Source organism: Chelonoidis abingdonii, chromosome 2, assembly GCF_003597395.2.
Source record: "Chelonoidis abingdonii isolate Lonesome George chromosome 2, CheloAbing_2.0, whole genome shotgun sequence".
NCBI classification, from domain to species: Eukaryota; Metazoa; Chordata; order Testudines; family Testudinidae; genus Chelonoidis; species Chelonoidis abingdonii.
In genome coordinates, this window is record NC_133770.1 from 97,944,578 (window position 1) to 97,961,957 (window position 17,380).

Sequence of the window (17,380 nt, forward strand, 5' to 3'; positions counted from 1 at the left end):
GGAATGCCTGCCCACCCATAGACTCACAGCAGATCCTCAGCATATACATTTTCTGCTGGAATAGGAGGTTGCTCTCAAAAGCAGTCAGTGACTCTGTCCTCTTTCTATTTTTGCTCCCTAGATAAATGGAATCTATTCAACCCTGATGGATTTATTGAAATCTTACAGGGAAAATTGGCATTTCTTGCATGGTAAAGCTGCACAGACTGCATTTTCTGATGAGAGTGGCTCATTCATGTATGTCACTAGAACCCTGAGCTAAAATTACAGTCTTAAATTATATATATTTTGTGTGTATATATACACTGTGTATTATAAGACAAAGATAAATTGAAAGAGAAAAGCTTTTGCGGCTTTGGATTTCGTACCCTGTACTCGAATAGCACAGCAGGGCTTATCACAGGCACTATGGCATGATCTTTATACTGCATAGTATCAAATTATTTAAAACAACTGAAGTTCTCAGTGTAGCATTCTTACTATTTAAATTATTATGCAACACTAGACCTGACAAATATAAAATTGTCTAAGTCTGTGGTTAGTAACACATTAAACATTTCCATGAACGTTTTGTACACACACATACATGCTAGTACATGTGCTGGGAGACAAAAACAGACAATTGCCACATGCCTAGAAATCCTAGTTCACAGCTGTAAAGACAGGCAGGACCTGATTCTCACTGCCTTGCACTTTGTGTTTTAAACTGGTCCAGAGAATTTTAATAGACTTTCACAGAAATAGTTCTGTTGATCTTATGTTAGAAAGTTTATTTTTACACTCCCCTAGCACAGGTGTAAATAATTACACAGGTTCAAGGTAGTGGAGGATCAGGCCCCTGGTTTTATAGAAATAAGTTCTTACAAAACCTAGCACCAAGAGAAATATTTCCATGACATTTTTTTAAAATCCCAGTGGAACAATTTAACAAACAAACAACCCAATAAGTGTTCCACTGAAGCCTTTGCAATCCCACATTTGCATGAGAACCTGAAAGTGAAATTTATTATTAAATGACTCTAAGCAAATGTAAATTTGACTAATCTATTTTCATTTTATAAACTGAGTGAAATGCAAAAATTAAACAAACATAAATAGTGAAAAATATTTGTTTTGTAAAAGCATATAAGGGCAGATTAATTGATATATAAATCTAGTTTAAAGTGGAGTTGTAGTGTTAGAACTGGATGCTGAATTCAGTGGGAAATATGGAAGCTCCATGTTTTCGTTGAAGATTCTGTCTGTGTTTTAGAACTGCAATAGACTCTTCTCTTGTGTTTTGCATGCATGCCAATGTCTAATGAACCAGAGAAGTACAATCACTGCTAATGTGTGACCAGATGGCAAGTTAGCTGTGCTCACATTTCCCACTTTTCAAAAATATTCAGTTTTAAATCAGAAAGGGGAAAGGGATATTGTGAAATCGGTTTTCTTACCATGAAATATAAAACCTTTTAGTTTGGGCTGCAGGATAAAAATGACATTTGTCATCTCAAATGATTGACAACTGGCAGAACTATGACTATATCTAACTGGCAAAAGAGTCAATAAAATCATAGATGTTTATTTAATGGGAAAATAGCTGCTTTTTTAGAAGTGATCCAATTCCCACTACAATCAATGAAAAGAATTCCACTGACTTAAATGGGATTTCCATTGACTTCAGTGGGAGAGGTCCGTTCCTTCTGTGAAGTGAAGGTGGATGATTACCTGTTAGGGGTATGTTTTCACTACCCGCCAGATTGGCGGGTAGTGATCAATCCAGCGGGGATTGATTTATCTAGTGTAGATGTGATAAATCGGCCCCCCGAGCAATCTCTCATTGATTCCTGTACTCTAGCGCCATGAGAGGTGCAAACAGAGTTGACGGGGGAGCGGCAGCAGTCGACTCACCGCGGTGAAGACACAATGGTAAGTTGATCTAAATATGTCAATTTTAGCTACGTTATTCAAGTAGTTGAAGTTGCATAACTTAGATCGATCCAGAGGGGTAAGGGAACACAAAAGGAGGAGAACAGTTGCAGCATACCATGCTGACTCACATTACTGGTAGTAGCTCCATCATAGCAACAATGGACATTTGGAGCTCCATGGGATTTCAGGGTGCATGGCTGACTGGAAAGAGATGGTGAAACTAAGGAGCAGACATTCTAGGCAGCATTAACATCTGATTCACAGCTTCTCCCAGCTTCATAACAGGAGGTAGTGCAAAGCTGCAGACCAGAGGACCAACAACAGCACAGCGCTGACTCAGTCACAGTTACATGTTAGAAGACCTTGGCTATATTGACAGAGACACAGTGGCAAATGTGGACAACAAACACAGGGATGCATTTTAAGTGGTGCACTGCAGCTTTATTAAACTTAACACAGAGGAGGGGCGCTACCCACCCTGTCACCATACCTTATCTCCCAGGCATGTTAAGTGGTTCAAGTTCAGGGGTTACAGGATTCCCACCATGTAACTTGGGGTAGATTCTCCTCATCCTACCACTAGGATTCAGCTCATTATTTTGAGTCCTACCACCCACCACACGCCACTCAAGGGGGACAGGGAGTACTAAAGTGGGGACCTCAGCCCCCAAAGACCACAAGATCATCCCCATCCCCTGAGGCCCATCAGTGAAATCCCAGGTATTTTACTTCTGGGGACCATACCTTTTAGCCTTTTAACCACACTAGAAACCAGCCACAAGCTGCAATGAACTAACATCCTTACCGAGTACTATCATTAATTATTAAATCCTATTCAACTTCAACTGCACCTCCAGAATCTGGCGAGGAAAATTAAAAATTTCTTAGGCCTCTGCCAATTTGATCCCATGGGAAGAAAAAAGTTGTCTCTGACCCCAAAATAGGTGATCTGTAGAACACAGCTCTGAGGCTATCAGTCCAGGACAAGGAGAGTAGAGCTGCTGAAACACAGCCAGAAGAGACTTTAGATGATCTGTGCTAGGGTTTAAATTAATGAAAAAGGGCAAGGGACCAATCAGCTCCGTTCCTCCCCAAGCTAGTGAATGGGTGGCTAGAGAATCTGAAGGTAAGGGACACCCTGCGTCTCCTCTGCTTGTGTTCTTCTCCCTTGTTCAGCAGGGACTGTCCCAAATGAAGCCAGTGTCACCAAGTTTCCCACCTGTTGAGGTAGGTGGCTGGCATTACCAAAGAACAGGCATTCTGTACAGATGCTCCAAGATCTGTAGGCTTGGGATCCCCTGCTATCCCTAGGCTGTGTCCATATAGAAGGTCATACTCCTATTCCTTCCATGCTGCTACTATTCCCACTCCTAAACAGCAGCTAATGTTGAAACATGCAGAATGTTTTGCATCTGTTTTCCTCGGTCTTCCATGGATTTGGCGATATTTAGCCCCAGGTTATCATATTTCTCTGATTTAGTTTTGCAGGGTCAAAGATAGGTCAGTTTGTGTGGATGAACATGCTCATAGGATTGAGCATTTTATCAGAATGACTTCACTGGAATGTTCCCATGCTGTGATATCCTACCATGCATTTTCTAAAGCTCTATGAGAGATGCAAAAATTAGCTCATAATAAACAGGGTGGCCAAAGAAGCTATATCCCAGGGAAAGATTGACCAAACACTGGCTAAATGCCTGGGATTTGACGTTGTGGAGAAAAGTGAGCACAGAGAGCAGCATTAAATGATTATAAAATGTTCAATGAGCAGTACAGCTGGTCAAAATATTAAAAAAAAATTTTTTTGCACATCCTCCCTCATTATTTTTGCACAGATCTCCCTCCCATCACCATCCTCTGCATCCATTGTTGAAACAATGTTCAAAAATTTTCAGCCAGCTCTAATTACCAGTGATATCCTGAACTGACTAGACTACTGAAGTGTTACAGTTTGATAAGCCAAACATGCAGACCAGGTACTCACTTTCGATAATATAACAGGGTTTAGTGTTTACGTAATGGGACTAAATTGTGCTGTTCTTAATTTTGAAACAAATTTCTGTATAAGTCAAGGGTTTATTAGTAAAAGATATGGTTATTAAGGAGTTAAAAAGGAGCTCCCCTGAGATATTGTTATAACACTGAAATGTGATCTCCTTCAATTATCCGTGTGTTTCACATGGCTACTGTAAATCATTCTGCTCTGACTGAGCACTGAGTGACCACAAAATATAGAACCATCTCAACTTCTGACTACCCCTTCCTTCTTACCTTGTCACTGCACCTAAATTCAGTCTTTTGAATATCTTTCCTCTGCTTCTCCTTCCCCTTGAGGAAAGCTCTGGTCTTTCTTGCCCTCACTAAAAATAATAATCTTTTTAAAATTAATGACATGTTCCCCAACCTGTTCCTCCCAGTCACTAACACACACATACACATACACACACACCACACCACCAGATGTCAAAACCCACTCCAAACACACTTTTGTTCTCAACATCTTATGACAATATAATGAAAGATTTCACCAGTTTTGGTTTAAAAACTGCAGTCTTCTCAGATATGACCCTTACTTTCTAAACAGAAGTTTATAGACAGACTATGATCATCTTGATTAACCCTCTAGCCTGAAAAGCCTGTTCTGACCATAGTAAGATTTTTGGCTGATCATCAGAGTCAGGTGGGTATCTTAAAAAAATCCACCAGTACTCACTCTAATAGAAATCTAATTTAACTTCGAATGTGTGATATACAAAGAAATCAAGAGAGTTAGTAACTAATATGAACAGATGATGTAACTTCCAGCATCTTAGATATGGAAGTATCTACACATAAAAGAAGTTTACATGCCTGCAGTTAAGAAAGTGATCCACTAATGGAACCAGAAGATTGCTGATGATTTGAACCCTACACCTGATCAAGATGGCTGATGTGTCATGCTATATCTAGTATTTACAAGTTTTTTATTAGAAAATACAATCCAGCTTTGATATGAAATCTCATTTTGAAAACTAAGAAATAAATCCACTAGGCTGGTTTTGGCCTATAAATCCCTAAATGGCCTGGGTCCAGCCTCCTGGAGAGACCGCCTCTCTTTCTATGCTGAACTGCCAAGGTTGTGATCAGTGCAGTCACTGTAGCTAGATACCTGTTGGTTTTGTTTTGTGTGTAATTGTCCAAGTTATTGCCATGTATAAAGGGGAGGCTGGGTTAAGGGCAGACTGAAAATCAGGCTGTTATGTTCTAATCCAAAACTACGTTGCTGCTAGTTAACATCTGTGCTGACTTCCTGAGTACCTGCAGGAAATACTTTAAGAATGATTGGATTGGGAGCTTGGAAGGCATGCTTTCCCCGGTTTTCTTTTTTCCCTCCATATTGTACTTTTTGAATTCTTACTATCTATCTTTTCTCATCTATCTATCAAGCTAACTTGGATTTGTTTTAACTGCCTCTTAAGTCAAATGCCAATCAACAATTAATGATAACACTGAGCATGCCCTAAACTTTCATATTCTCACAGTAAGAAGGCCCTTGTCCCAGTGTGCATACCTGGGGATTTCCTTCTTCTTCCCTCCTTTTATTATTGCCTTCTACTTTCTTCTGTTTAGGGCTATTTTCTAATAACTGCACAATCACTTTTAAAGTCCTGTGTGTTGATCAAGTGTTAATACTCGTACTATTATATAATACAAGCCAATCATTACCACTTAACAGATGTGACATTTATTATTTGTTTCTAATTAATTTGTGATATAGTCTGAAACCTTTAATAGAATTGAGATAAAAATAATTTAAAAACACACACAAAAATATGACATTTGGGGCTCAAATTATACTTAGCAGTAGGGTTCACTCCCACCACATTGTGGAGAGTTTGGGCAGAAAACCCTTTTGTGCAATTTAAAAGATTCAGAAGTTGGAAGTTAACTGAGGTGGGCAGAAAGTGTGGAACTTTACTGATGCTCCCCCACAGTAGTTTGTATATTCTGTTGAAAAGATCAGGGGAGAATGAATTAATAACAGTGACATTGCAACAGGCCACAATTCTATTCCAGAGTTAACGCTGCATTGAGCTGAATGGGGGCAGTACACAAACTATGGAGCGCTAATTCAACAGTCCATCTGCAGATCCAGGAAGGCAGCACTGAACTGGGGCATTTTTCTTTGCAAGAATTTATTAAAAGCCTGAAAACATTTTTGGGGGGGGGCGGGAGAGGGGAAGGGAGATGTAAGATTACCTCACATGCTTCCTCCTCACCCCACATTGCAGCGTATAGGGCGAAAGTGTAAACATAAGCCAGTTCCCTCCACTTCACAGCCACGCCCCTAGTCCCCCCCCCACCCCGACACTGGGCGCGCTCCCTTCTACCCAGCTCCTCCCAAACCCCGCCCCCAAGCAGAATTAGCTCCTCCCCTTTCGTTCGCGTCCCCATTCAAGCTCCGCCCCTCAATTAGCCCCGCCCCTCCGTCCCAGCCTATTAGAGGCCGCGGCCTCGCCGCCTCACTTTTAGCACTGAGCGTTGTTGCCCCGTTTCCCCCGGAAGTCGCTGCCTGCCTGGCTCCACCCCTACTCGGAAGCAGGGTCCACCCGGGCCCGGCCGGCCCCCGGAAGCAGCGCTGTGTGGCGGGTGCTGGTCTCAGCCCCTGCGCGGAGCCAGAGTCTCTACGGAGCTGGGCGGACGCTTCCCCCGCCCCCCTCAGCCCAGCGCGTCTCTGAGCCCGGCGGCGGCCGGAGGAGGAGGCGGTGGGCGCGAGACCCCTCAGCAGAGCCGCCGCCACAGCCGGGCAGGTGAGTCCGGGTGGAGGGAGGGGGCGGCGTCCCACAGCTCCCCCCCCCCCCGACACACACACACCGGGAGGGCTCGGTGACCCCGGGAGAGTCGCTCCGGGGCTTCACCCCGCGCGGCCCCTCCCCGGAGACTCAGGCTGCGGCGCCTCAGGCGGTTCCCCCCAGTCCCAGCCTGCTCGTGTCGCTGGGCTGGGTGGGTCGGTGCCTCCCGCAGGGCGAGACCTGAAATTCCCGTCCCCTGAAGGTTAAAAGCCTCCCGCCATCAGCGCGCTGCCCCCGCTTCCCGGGGCGGTTTCCCGGCTGCTCCTGCCGGGGAGGCTCATTCATTCCCGCCCGCCGTTTCTCATTTGCCGTCCGGAGCTGGGCGCTCCCTGGCCAGCCTTGGCGTGAACGTGCTGGGCTGTCCGCTGCGGGAATGGGTGGGACCTTGTCCCAGAAACTCATATCCTTGATCTTGATAGTTTGGCGTGTGCATGTGCTCGGATGAGGCTGGAAATGAGTTGCCTGAAATCATGGGTATTTGCTGTAACGCCTTAATAGTTTGATTGTTTCACTCGTTTTAAAAAAAATGGCTTTAAGCCAACCTTTTATTTGTAGCTCAGCCACCTGGGTTACTCAAGTTTTATTGTTCTAGTGTTTAAACAGCGGGCCACACCTCTGCTCTAACAATGGAGAGCGCCTATTTTATCCATGTAGGAATGCCTTTTTTTGTTGTTGTAAGTGTTAGTTTGTTTTCTAGTATCTAGTCTTGCCTTCAAAAAATGACCGAGATCTCTGAGAGCAACTGAATTCTAGGGTGTTGTCGTCTTCACCATTTTAGGCTGCGTTTAAGAGTCGTTCACTGTAAACGCTTAATTGCCAGTGGTTCTTTTGTTGTGTTAATCTTAATTTTCTTGATCTTAATTATAGTACCCTGCATAACAACTATAGAAAGGAATACTAAGTATGTATATTAATGCATTTTCTAAATTCCTAAAACTTATTTCCATTTGCTGATTAGGCTAGTAATGATTCAGTCTTCTATCTATATATAGAATTGCATGTATTTGAGAACTGATTTGCATAACTTCAGCCAAAAATACTGAGATTTTTATTTTATATTTGAATCCCTGCAGAAATCCAATTCCAACAGCCTTGTATTACATCCCTCACCAGTAAATCATGGATTTGTCTGTAGTGATCAGGTGTGCAAGAGTGGTGAGGTTCGATGTACATTAACCAACTCTGATGCTGAGCAGTGCTTCTTTTACTAAAATATCCTGGCTTGCATGCAAAAATATGCATTGTAGCAGTATCATTGAAATGTATTGTTAGGGATTAATCAACATTTATGGTTTCTGAGTTGGAAACTACCTCAAATTTCATATCATATCTCAGAATTTCTTTTCAATCAGGAAAATGATTACAGCAAGTGATGCCCTCACAAGAGGGTTGGGTAATATACAACCCCTCCAACAGTCCTCTTTATACAGTGCTCAACATCAGTAGAAATGTTCACATCTGGCTTTCTGTACAAACATGTCAATCTAGCAGCCAAATGTGCTGTTAGTATTTCTAGCTCTGTTTCCACAGCAGCATTTCACATTTAGGATTTTAAATCCGGCTGTGTGGGGTTAATCAAGGTTGAAATGCAAAGAGGGGTTTATCCAGAACAGTGAATTGCTTAATTTCAGGAGCAAGATACTTCAGTAGTTTAACAAGGGCTAGCATTAGACTGGTAGTTAAAAGAAATGTAGATTTCTCTCCCTATGCCCATTTCATTCATTGACAAGGAGGCACCTCAACAAATTTATATTAAACTTCTGCATAAGTCTGAGTAGTTCTAATAGAATGAGGGAAATACTGAGTGACTCCTGAGGATTTCCTTCTGGAAGTTTAATGGAGATTTTCCTTTGACTCTTGTGACCCTATGTGTTAAAGGTATCAATTTCCACCCTTTAGATTACATTATTTCAGTGTTGGGGCTTCTCTTTTCTGTCCCCCATTTTTATAGAGACAAATAATAATAGTGACTCCCCGCACTCCTAAAAAATAAAACACCTGGCAAACAGAGCCAGTGGTAGAGTGAAATAACTGGATTATGCAAGACATAATACTGAATTATTGTAGTATTGACTCATCTGAGCTTGCTTTCAGTCAGCTTGGGTTGTGCCTAATTGAGGAAAAAGATGCAGTTTCATGGTGCATCAATATACGTCTTAAGAACTAGACACGTTTCAATAACATGTTAAGCTGTCATATGTGCTAAAAGTTGCTTATGAGGACCTTTTTGGCAACTGGCAGCATTCTTTCTCAGCAACCTCAGAATTTTAACAGAGGGGAAGTGATAAGCACAAATATAGGATTTTGTGTAGAATCATTAATGACTGCTAACTTGGCAAAAAAATAACTTTGGAATTTGGTCTGGGATAAGTAACTGTTAACACATGTCTAAAGAGCATCTACTAGCCAACAAACTTGTATACTAATTCATGTGTTTAGGACAGACTTCTAGTACACCTCTAATTCTCAGTGTCAAGCTATTAAAGTATGCTAATTTGCCTTTAAAAATTTATTTTCAACCACATCAATTGGCTGTAGCATAGCCAAGGTAATAGCCTACTCAATATTATGGAAGTAATAATTGTTACATGTTTTGTAGGTGTATCACTTCTCCAAACTTAGGTTTCAGTGAGAATATATTAAGAAGAACAAAGTAAACTTGCATGACATTGTGGCAGATTTACTAAATGTAAGTTGATAGCTTCCCCAAAACATCTCATATGTTCTGATTTTCTTTGCTAGAATCATTAGCTATTTCATGATTACTCTGGCTTTTTGGGAGCTTGGGGAAAATCTACTCTTGGGAAGTAGGAAAGTCGCATAAGCAAGTACTATTGGCTGCAGTCTAAATTTTAATTTAAATGTTTCCAGCCTCTTGGAGGGGGAGGGTGTAGAGGAGGGAAGCCATAGCCTCTCTAGGTCTGCGAACAGCTGGCTCTTGTGCCTTTTACCAATGCTTCTGAAATTCCATAAGCCACAAAAGTGAACTGATCAGAGACAAGTTGGTTTTCAGTTTCTCAGATGGCTGTGGCAACAGTGAAACTGACAACAATCAAGTCAGTTTTGTACTGCAGGGTCTTGCAAAGCTCAGAATAGTATCAGAAGCAGGGGTTTTGAGGGAAAATCTCAAATCAGGTAGGGTGGGGGGAAGGGTAGAATGTAAGAAATCAGCACCACGTTTTTGTGGCATAAGATGTAGTAAAGTGGGTTGGTTGCATAGCACTCTGAACATTATTTGACTTCTGCTGTTTTTGATCAACTATTTTATAGTTAGCAAAAACACTCTTTATCCAATAAATATTGGATAAATACCAGTGGAATTCACAGGAGATATCTTGCTCCCTGAACAGTCCTAAAATCAGGTTTCTATTTAACTTTTATTTAAAACTTGTGACAATTACGGTATTATGAAGGTTGCTGATAGTGGCCTCATAGGTGGGGTTGCAAATGGAGGGAATAAAATGGCATTTAGTATTTATACTCCATTTTAAACCCTATTAAGATAATCTGTTTGTTCTTCTAAATTGCAGGGGTGTAGTGGTAAATTGACACGTATGCCTGCCAGTCTAATATGCTTTTAAAGCCTTGGTATTTGTTTCACTTGCATTTTGCTGAGGGAAATGATGTAGATCATTTTTTCTGCACTGTTAATCTTAATCTCAGATTATGATTCTAATCTTCAGCACTTTGAGACTGCCCACCTAAAAACCCACACATGTACTCCTAACCATGTAGGCAGAGACATGTATTCAAATAAATATTAACAGGGAGAACATAAGAATGGTCATACTGGGTCAGACCAAAGGTCCAACCAGCCCAGTATGCTGTCTGCCAAGAGTTGCTAATGCCAGGTGCCCCAGAAGGAGTGAACTTAACAGGTAATAATCAAGTGATCTCTCTCTCTGCCATCCATCTCCACTCTCTGACAAACAGAGGCTAGAAATATCATTCCTTATCCATTCTGGCTAATAGCCATTAATGGACTTACCCTCCATGAATTTATCTAGTTCTCTTTTTTTAAACCCATTTATTCTCCTAGCCTTCACAACCACCTCAGGCAAGGAGTTCTATAAGTTGACTGTGCTGTGTGAAGAACTTCCTTTTATTTGTTTTAAACCTGCTGCCCATTAATTTCATTTGTTGGCCCCTAGTTCTTATTATGGGAACAAGTAAATAACTTTTCCTTATTTACTTTCTCCACACCACTCATGATTTTATATACCCCTATCACCTCTCCTCCCCCTCCACACCCCCAGTCTCCTCTTTTCCAGGCTGAAAAGTCCTAGCCTCTTTAATCTCTCCTCGTATGGGACCATTCTAACCCCCTAATCATTTTAGTTGCCCTTCTCTGAGCCTTTCCTAATGCCAGTACACCTCTACCACGAGATAATGTGACCTGATAACGCAGTAAAGCAGCGCTCCGGGGGGGGTGGGAGGGGGTGCGGGCTGCACACTCTGGTGGATCAAAGCAAGTTTGATATAACACTGTTTCACCTATAACGTGGTAAGATGTTTTTGGCTCCTGAGGCCAGTGTTATGTCGAGGTAGGGGTGTATATCTTTTGAGATGAGGCCACATCTGTATGGAGTATTCAAGATGTGGGCGTATCATGGATGGGGAGATAGATATAGATATAGATATAGATATAGATATACACTGTCTTATTCTCTATCCCTTTTTTTAATGATTGCTATTTTGACTGCCACTGCACGCTGCGTGGATGTCTTTGGAGAACTATCCACAATGACTCCAAGATCTTTCCTGATTAGTTGTAGCTAAATTAGCCCTCATCAAATTGTATGTATAGTTGGGGTTACTTTCCAGTATACATTATTTTACGTTTATCACATTAAATTTCATTTGCCATTTTGTTGCCCAGTCACTTAGTTTTGTGAGATCTTTTTGAAGATCTTCAGTCTGCTTTGATCTTAACTATTTTGAGTAGTTTAGTATCATATGCAAACTTTGCCACCTCACTGTTTACCCCTTTCTCCAGATCACTTATGACCCTTGGGGAACACCACTGGTTACCCCCTCCCTTATGAAAACTTACCATTTATTCCTACCCTTTGTTCCCTGTCTTTTAACCAGGTCTAAATCCATGAAAGGATCATCCATCTTATCCAGGATAACTTAGCCTTTGGTGAGGGATCTTGTCAAAGGCTTTCTGGAAATCTAAGTATGCTATGTGCACTGGATTTCCCTTGTCCACATGTTTGTTTGACCCCTTCAAAGAACTCTAATAGATTAGTAAGACGTGATTTCCCATTACAGAGACTGTGACTTCTGTCCAATTTGTTCTATGTGTCTAAAGGTATGGTTACACTCAAAATTTCAAAGCGCTGCCACGGCAGCGCTTTGAAGTGTGAGTGTTGTCAGAGTGCCAGTGCTGGGGGAGAGCTCTCCCAGCGCTGCACATAAACCACATCCTCTACAGGTGTAGCTTGCAGTGCTGGGAGCCGTGCTCCCAGCGCTGCCGCCCTGATTACACTGACGCTTTACAGCGTTGTATTGTGCACACCCCTGAGCATGAAAGTTGCAGCGCTGTAAAGTGCCAGTGTAGCCATACCCTGACAATTTTATCAGAGCTTTGGAGCAGAGCCTGGAGTGCGGAGCAGCTCCAGAGCAGTGGAGCTGCAGGTTTTTTCCTAGAGTTGAAGCGGAGCTGGAGCACAGCTCCAAAGCCCTGAATTTTATCTTTACTATTTCAACTAATTTGCCCGGTACTGACTTTAAACTTACTGGTCTATAACTCCCAGGATCACCTCTAGAGCCCTTGTTCAATATTGACGTTACATTAGCTATCTTCCAGTCACTGAGTACAGAAGCAGATTTAAAGGATAGGTTACAAACCATAGTTAATAGTTCTGCAATTTCACATTTGAGTTCTTTTAGAACTCTTGGGTGAATGCTATCTGGTCCCGGTGACTTGTTGTTGTTAAGTTTATAATTAATTCCAAAAGCACCTCTAATGACACTTCAATCTCAAACAAACAATTCCTCAGATTTGTAACTTACAAAGGATGGCTCAGGTTTGGGAATCTCCCTAACATCCTCAGCTGTGAAGAACAGAAGCAAAGAATTCACTTAGTTTCTCTGCGATGACTTTATCATCTTTATGTGCTACTTTTGTATCTTGATCATCCAGCGGCCCCACTAGTTGTTTAGCAGGCTTCCTGCTTCTGATGTACTTAAATCTTTTGGGTTTTTTTTTTGGCTAGCTGTTCTTCAAACTCTTTTTTGGCTTTTCTTATTACATGTTTACACTTAAGAGCATAAACACTGCCAAATTTTCTCTTTACCTCACTAGGATTTGACTTCCACTTTTTAAAAGATGCCTTTTTATCTCACTGCTTCTTTTACATGATGGGTAAGCCACAGTGGCTATTCTTTTAGTTCTTTTACTGTGGTTTTTTAAATTTGGGGTGTACATTGAAGTTGGGCCTCTTATGGTGTTTTTGAAAAGTGTCCATGCAGCTTGCAGGGATTTCACTCTAGTCATTGTACCTTTTTAATTTCTGTTTAACTAACCACCTCACTTTTGCATAGTTCCCCTTTGTGGCATTTAATTTCAGGGCGTTGGGCTGCTGAGGTGTCCTTCCCACCAGAGGAATGTTAAATGTTATATTATGGTCACTATTTCCAAATGGTCCTGTTATAGTTACCTCTTGGGCCAGATCCTGTGCTTCACTCAGGACTAAATCGAGAATTGGCTCTCCCCTTGTTGGTTCCTGTACCAGCTGCTCCAAGTAGCAGTCGTTTAAAGTATCAAGAAATTTGTCTCTGAACTTTGTCCTAAGGTGACATGTATAGGGATAACTGTAATCTCTCACTATTATTGAGTTCTTAATTTTGATAGCCTCTCTAATCTCTCTTAGCATTTCATTGTCAGTATCGCTGTCCTGGTCAGATAGTTGATGGTAGATCCCTACTGTTATGTTCTTATTAAAGCATGGAATTACTATCCATAGAGATTCTATGGAACATGTGGATTTTAAGATTTTTACTTCATTTGATTCTACATTTTCTTTCACATATGGTGCCCCTCCCCCCACATGACCTGTTCTGTCCTTCTGATATATTTCATACCCCAGAATAATTGTGTCCCATTGATTGTCCTCACTCCACCAGGTTTCTGTGATGCTTATTATATCAATATCCTCTTTTAACACAAGGCACTCTAGTTGACCTATCTTATTTATACTTCTAGCATTTGTGTACAAGCACTTTAAAAACTTGTCACTGTCTGCCCTTTTCTGATGTGTCAGATTCTCTGTGAATTTTCTCATTTGGTCTGGCCCGGCCCATACTTTATCCTCTTCCATCCTCTCCTGTTCTCTAAAACCTAGAGAATCTCTATCAATAGACTCTAAGTCTCTGTCAGATCCACATGCTCCTCTGCAGCTTTCCCCCATCTCATAGTTTTAAAAACTGCTCTGCAACCTTTTTAATGTTAGGTGCTAGCAGTCTGGATCCACTTTGGTTTAGGTGGAGCCCATCCTTTCTGTATAGGCTCCCCCTATCCCAAATTTTCCCCAGTTCCTAATAAATCTAAACCACTCTGCCCTACACCATTGTCTCATCCATGGATTGAGACTCTGAAGCTCTGCCTGCCTACCTGGCCCTGGAAGTGGAACTGGAAGCATCTCTGAGAATTCCTCCATAGAGGTCTTGGATTTCAGTCTTTCCTAGCAGCCTAAATTTGGCCTCCAGGATGTCTCTCCTACCCTTCCCTATGTCACTGGTACTGTTCCAAACCTGAGAGCTTTTTATAAAAATATAACTGGAAAAGTATTCACACTTACAGCCAGATTCTGAAATCTTATTTGCTTTGAGTAATCCCTTGTTCTGTTAGTAACCCCATTCAAGTCAATGAGACTACAGAATAAGGCCAGGTCTATGCTTGGAAGGCTTTGCCAGTATAGCTATACCAGTGTCTTATACTAGCAAAGTGCTTATAGTTGCACATACAGATATACCCCAAAAACTGTACCTCTGTCAAAATATTTCATCCCCCAAGTGATATTCTGTACTGAGAAAAGCAGTCTTGCTGGTATAACTTTGTTTACACTAGGGCACTTTGCTGGCGCAGCTGTCTGTTGCAAATTACGTTTCAGACTGACATACCCATGTTGGTAGAAGTTTATAGTGTAGATGTGGCTTGAGTTACTATACAAACCAAGGCTGGCAGAATCTGGCCCTTAATCACTTTGCCTGTCATTTGTTACTGAAGGTGAGTACACAACATGAGAGCACATTGGAAGTCAGATACTAAACAAATCAACCAGTGAGAATTATCTTGGCATGAAAATTATTAGAGGACATTTGTTCTAGCAAGTTATTGTTAACAATAGAAAATTCTGGTAATGCTAACATTCCACTTAAGTAATACATCACTTGAATCTTTGAAGCTTTTGCTTCAAAACTTTAAGCACAAAACCAACTCTTTAAACCTGTGAAATTCTGCCTTTATGGCTGGCATCTGTAAGATCAAGTTTTTTAAACCTGTAAACTGATCAGGACAGCGATTCTACTATGTAATTGCACAGACTTTGTCCTAGTGGGGCCCTGATGATGACTGGGGTCTGAATACTACTGTAGTTGAAATTTTCTCTTTTTAATCAAGAGTGTAAACATGCAGTCAATAAGCTAACCCATCATAGAACAGATGAGCAAACGATGCTCTTAAAGGTTGGAATCATAAGTCAAGTACACTATAAAATGAAAACTGGTAAGCATATGACTCTGCTTGTTTATAGCTTCTAGTGAACAGCTGAGTTGCTTGTGCTGTGAAGTCTAAAGCTGACAATGTAAATCCTTTTAGTCTTATTGAACAGTATTGTTCGTGATAGAATATTCAGTACAGTTCATAGGAGTGCCACCTACTTAATTGTTAGCATCTCTTAAGTTGGCACCTTGAAAGGAGATTCCACAAATATCCAATGCACTAATCAAGCATAACTCAGCCAGTTTGAAGTATCTGAACTCACTGTCAAAGATGGCATAGAAGCAAGATTCTTGCTATACAGGGTAGCAAATAGAGACTGACATTTCATACCATGTGTTTTATGGAAATATGCTTGAGTGTAAATATGATATAACTAGAATATGCTTTATGCAAACTGTCTCTTGTAAGGTATCATAACAAAGGTTATAACCTACTAAATATATGCCTCCTAGTTGAATGTATCATTCTTGTATCTGAAGCTAGAAATATAAAGTAACTCTGGGATTCTATTGTAATTATGCAAAATTTTGATGTCTCCCATTGACTAGCACAGTTGGTTGTAAATGGTTCTGTTTACTTGCAAACCTTCCTGTGGTCATGTAAGACAGCCCAGGAAGAATGGAAGGGTGGGGGAGTCTCACAGGACATGTGACCATTTCACATGCTGAAATCAATCTTAAATCTGGTACTCTTCCATTTAGAAGGAGGGGTGTGGACCCAGAAAGACACAATTCCCACCTTGGGCCAAAGCTGTAAAAGGAGGTAGAACAGAGGTGGCTGCCAGTCATGAGAGAACCCCTAGTTACCTCCTGAGCTAGAACTGACCAGAACTGTACTGGGGAAAGGCTTGGGTCCAGACTAGGAAGGAGTCTAGTCTGTGAAAGAAGCTTATTGGAATGTCCCTGAGGGTGAGATTTACCTGTAAAAAGTTGCCTAATACATTAGGCTTAGACTTGTGTGGTTTTTTGTTTTGCTTGGAAATTTACTTTGTTGTTTTCTGTTATTACTTCAAACCACTTAAATCCTACTTTTTGTACTTAATCATGTTTGTTTATTATTGAACCCGGAGTAAGTGATTAATACCTGGGGAAGCAAACAGCTGTGCATATCTGTTATAGAGGGTGGACAATTTGCGTTTACCTTCTATAAGCTTTATAGAGTAAAATGGATTTATTTGGTGTTTGGATCCCATTGGGAGCTGGGTGTCTGGGTATTTGAGATAGATGACCTACTGAGCAGTTTTTGGTTCAAGTCTGCAGCTTTGGGGGTGTGGACCAGACCTGGGTCTCTGTTATCTGGCTAGCATGTCTGGCTCAACAAGATAGGGTTCTGGAGTCCAAAACTGGCAGGGAAAACAGGCTCAGAGGTAATTCCAGCATGTCAGGTGACAGTCTCACAGGGGCCTCTGTGACCCAGAATCTGTCTCGGACTAGGAAGAAAACTGAAGTGGTGATTATAAGGTACCTAGATGCACTTGAAGAGGACTGAGCTCTATGATAAAAGTAGGTTTTAGGGTTTCTGAAGAAGAGTCACGTTGGGCCAAATGGCTGCTTTCTGTTGAAAAAATTTGCCCTCTAAAAGGGGTGATTTTTAGTGGGGACTAGAAAGGGAAAAAAAGATGTGCTCTGCTTCTAAGTATCAAGTCCTTTCCTAATATTGTGCAGCACAAGAACAAGAGGAAATGTCACTATCATATTCAATAAATCAATATTTTACATCTAAATGCTGTGGGGACTTCTGCAGTAGAGTGCTATTTCTTTGAGTGTCCTTTTCTGTTAAATACTAAAACTGCAGTGTGTGTGAATATAAATAGATGGGGATAAGGAAGTTGTACCAGTGTGAATTTTCCTTCCTCTTTTATGCAAAAGACTTTATTTTTGCGATATGAAGACATCTCTCCCTTACG

General features: G+C 41.3%; 1 protein-coding gene across 1 annotated transcript in view; it reads left to right on the forward strand.

The window, feature by feature from the left end:
• The first annotated feature begins 6,483 nt into the window (after nt 1-6,483).
• RALA (RAS like proto-oncogene A) overlaps nt 6,484-17,380 on the forward strand; it is a 47,590-nt gene continuing 36,693 nt past the window's right edge. Inside the window, exon 1 of the mRNA XM_032793443.2 lies at nt 6,484-6,704. The gene's annotated coding sequence lies outside the window, so the exon portion shown is untranslated. The remainder of the gene's footprint in view (nt 6,705-17,380) is intronic.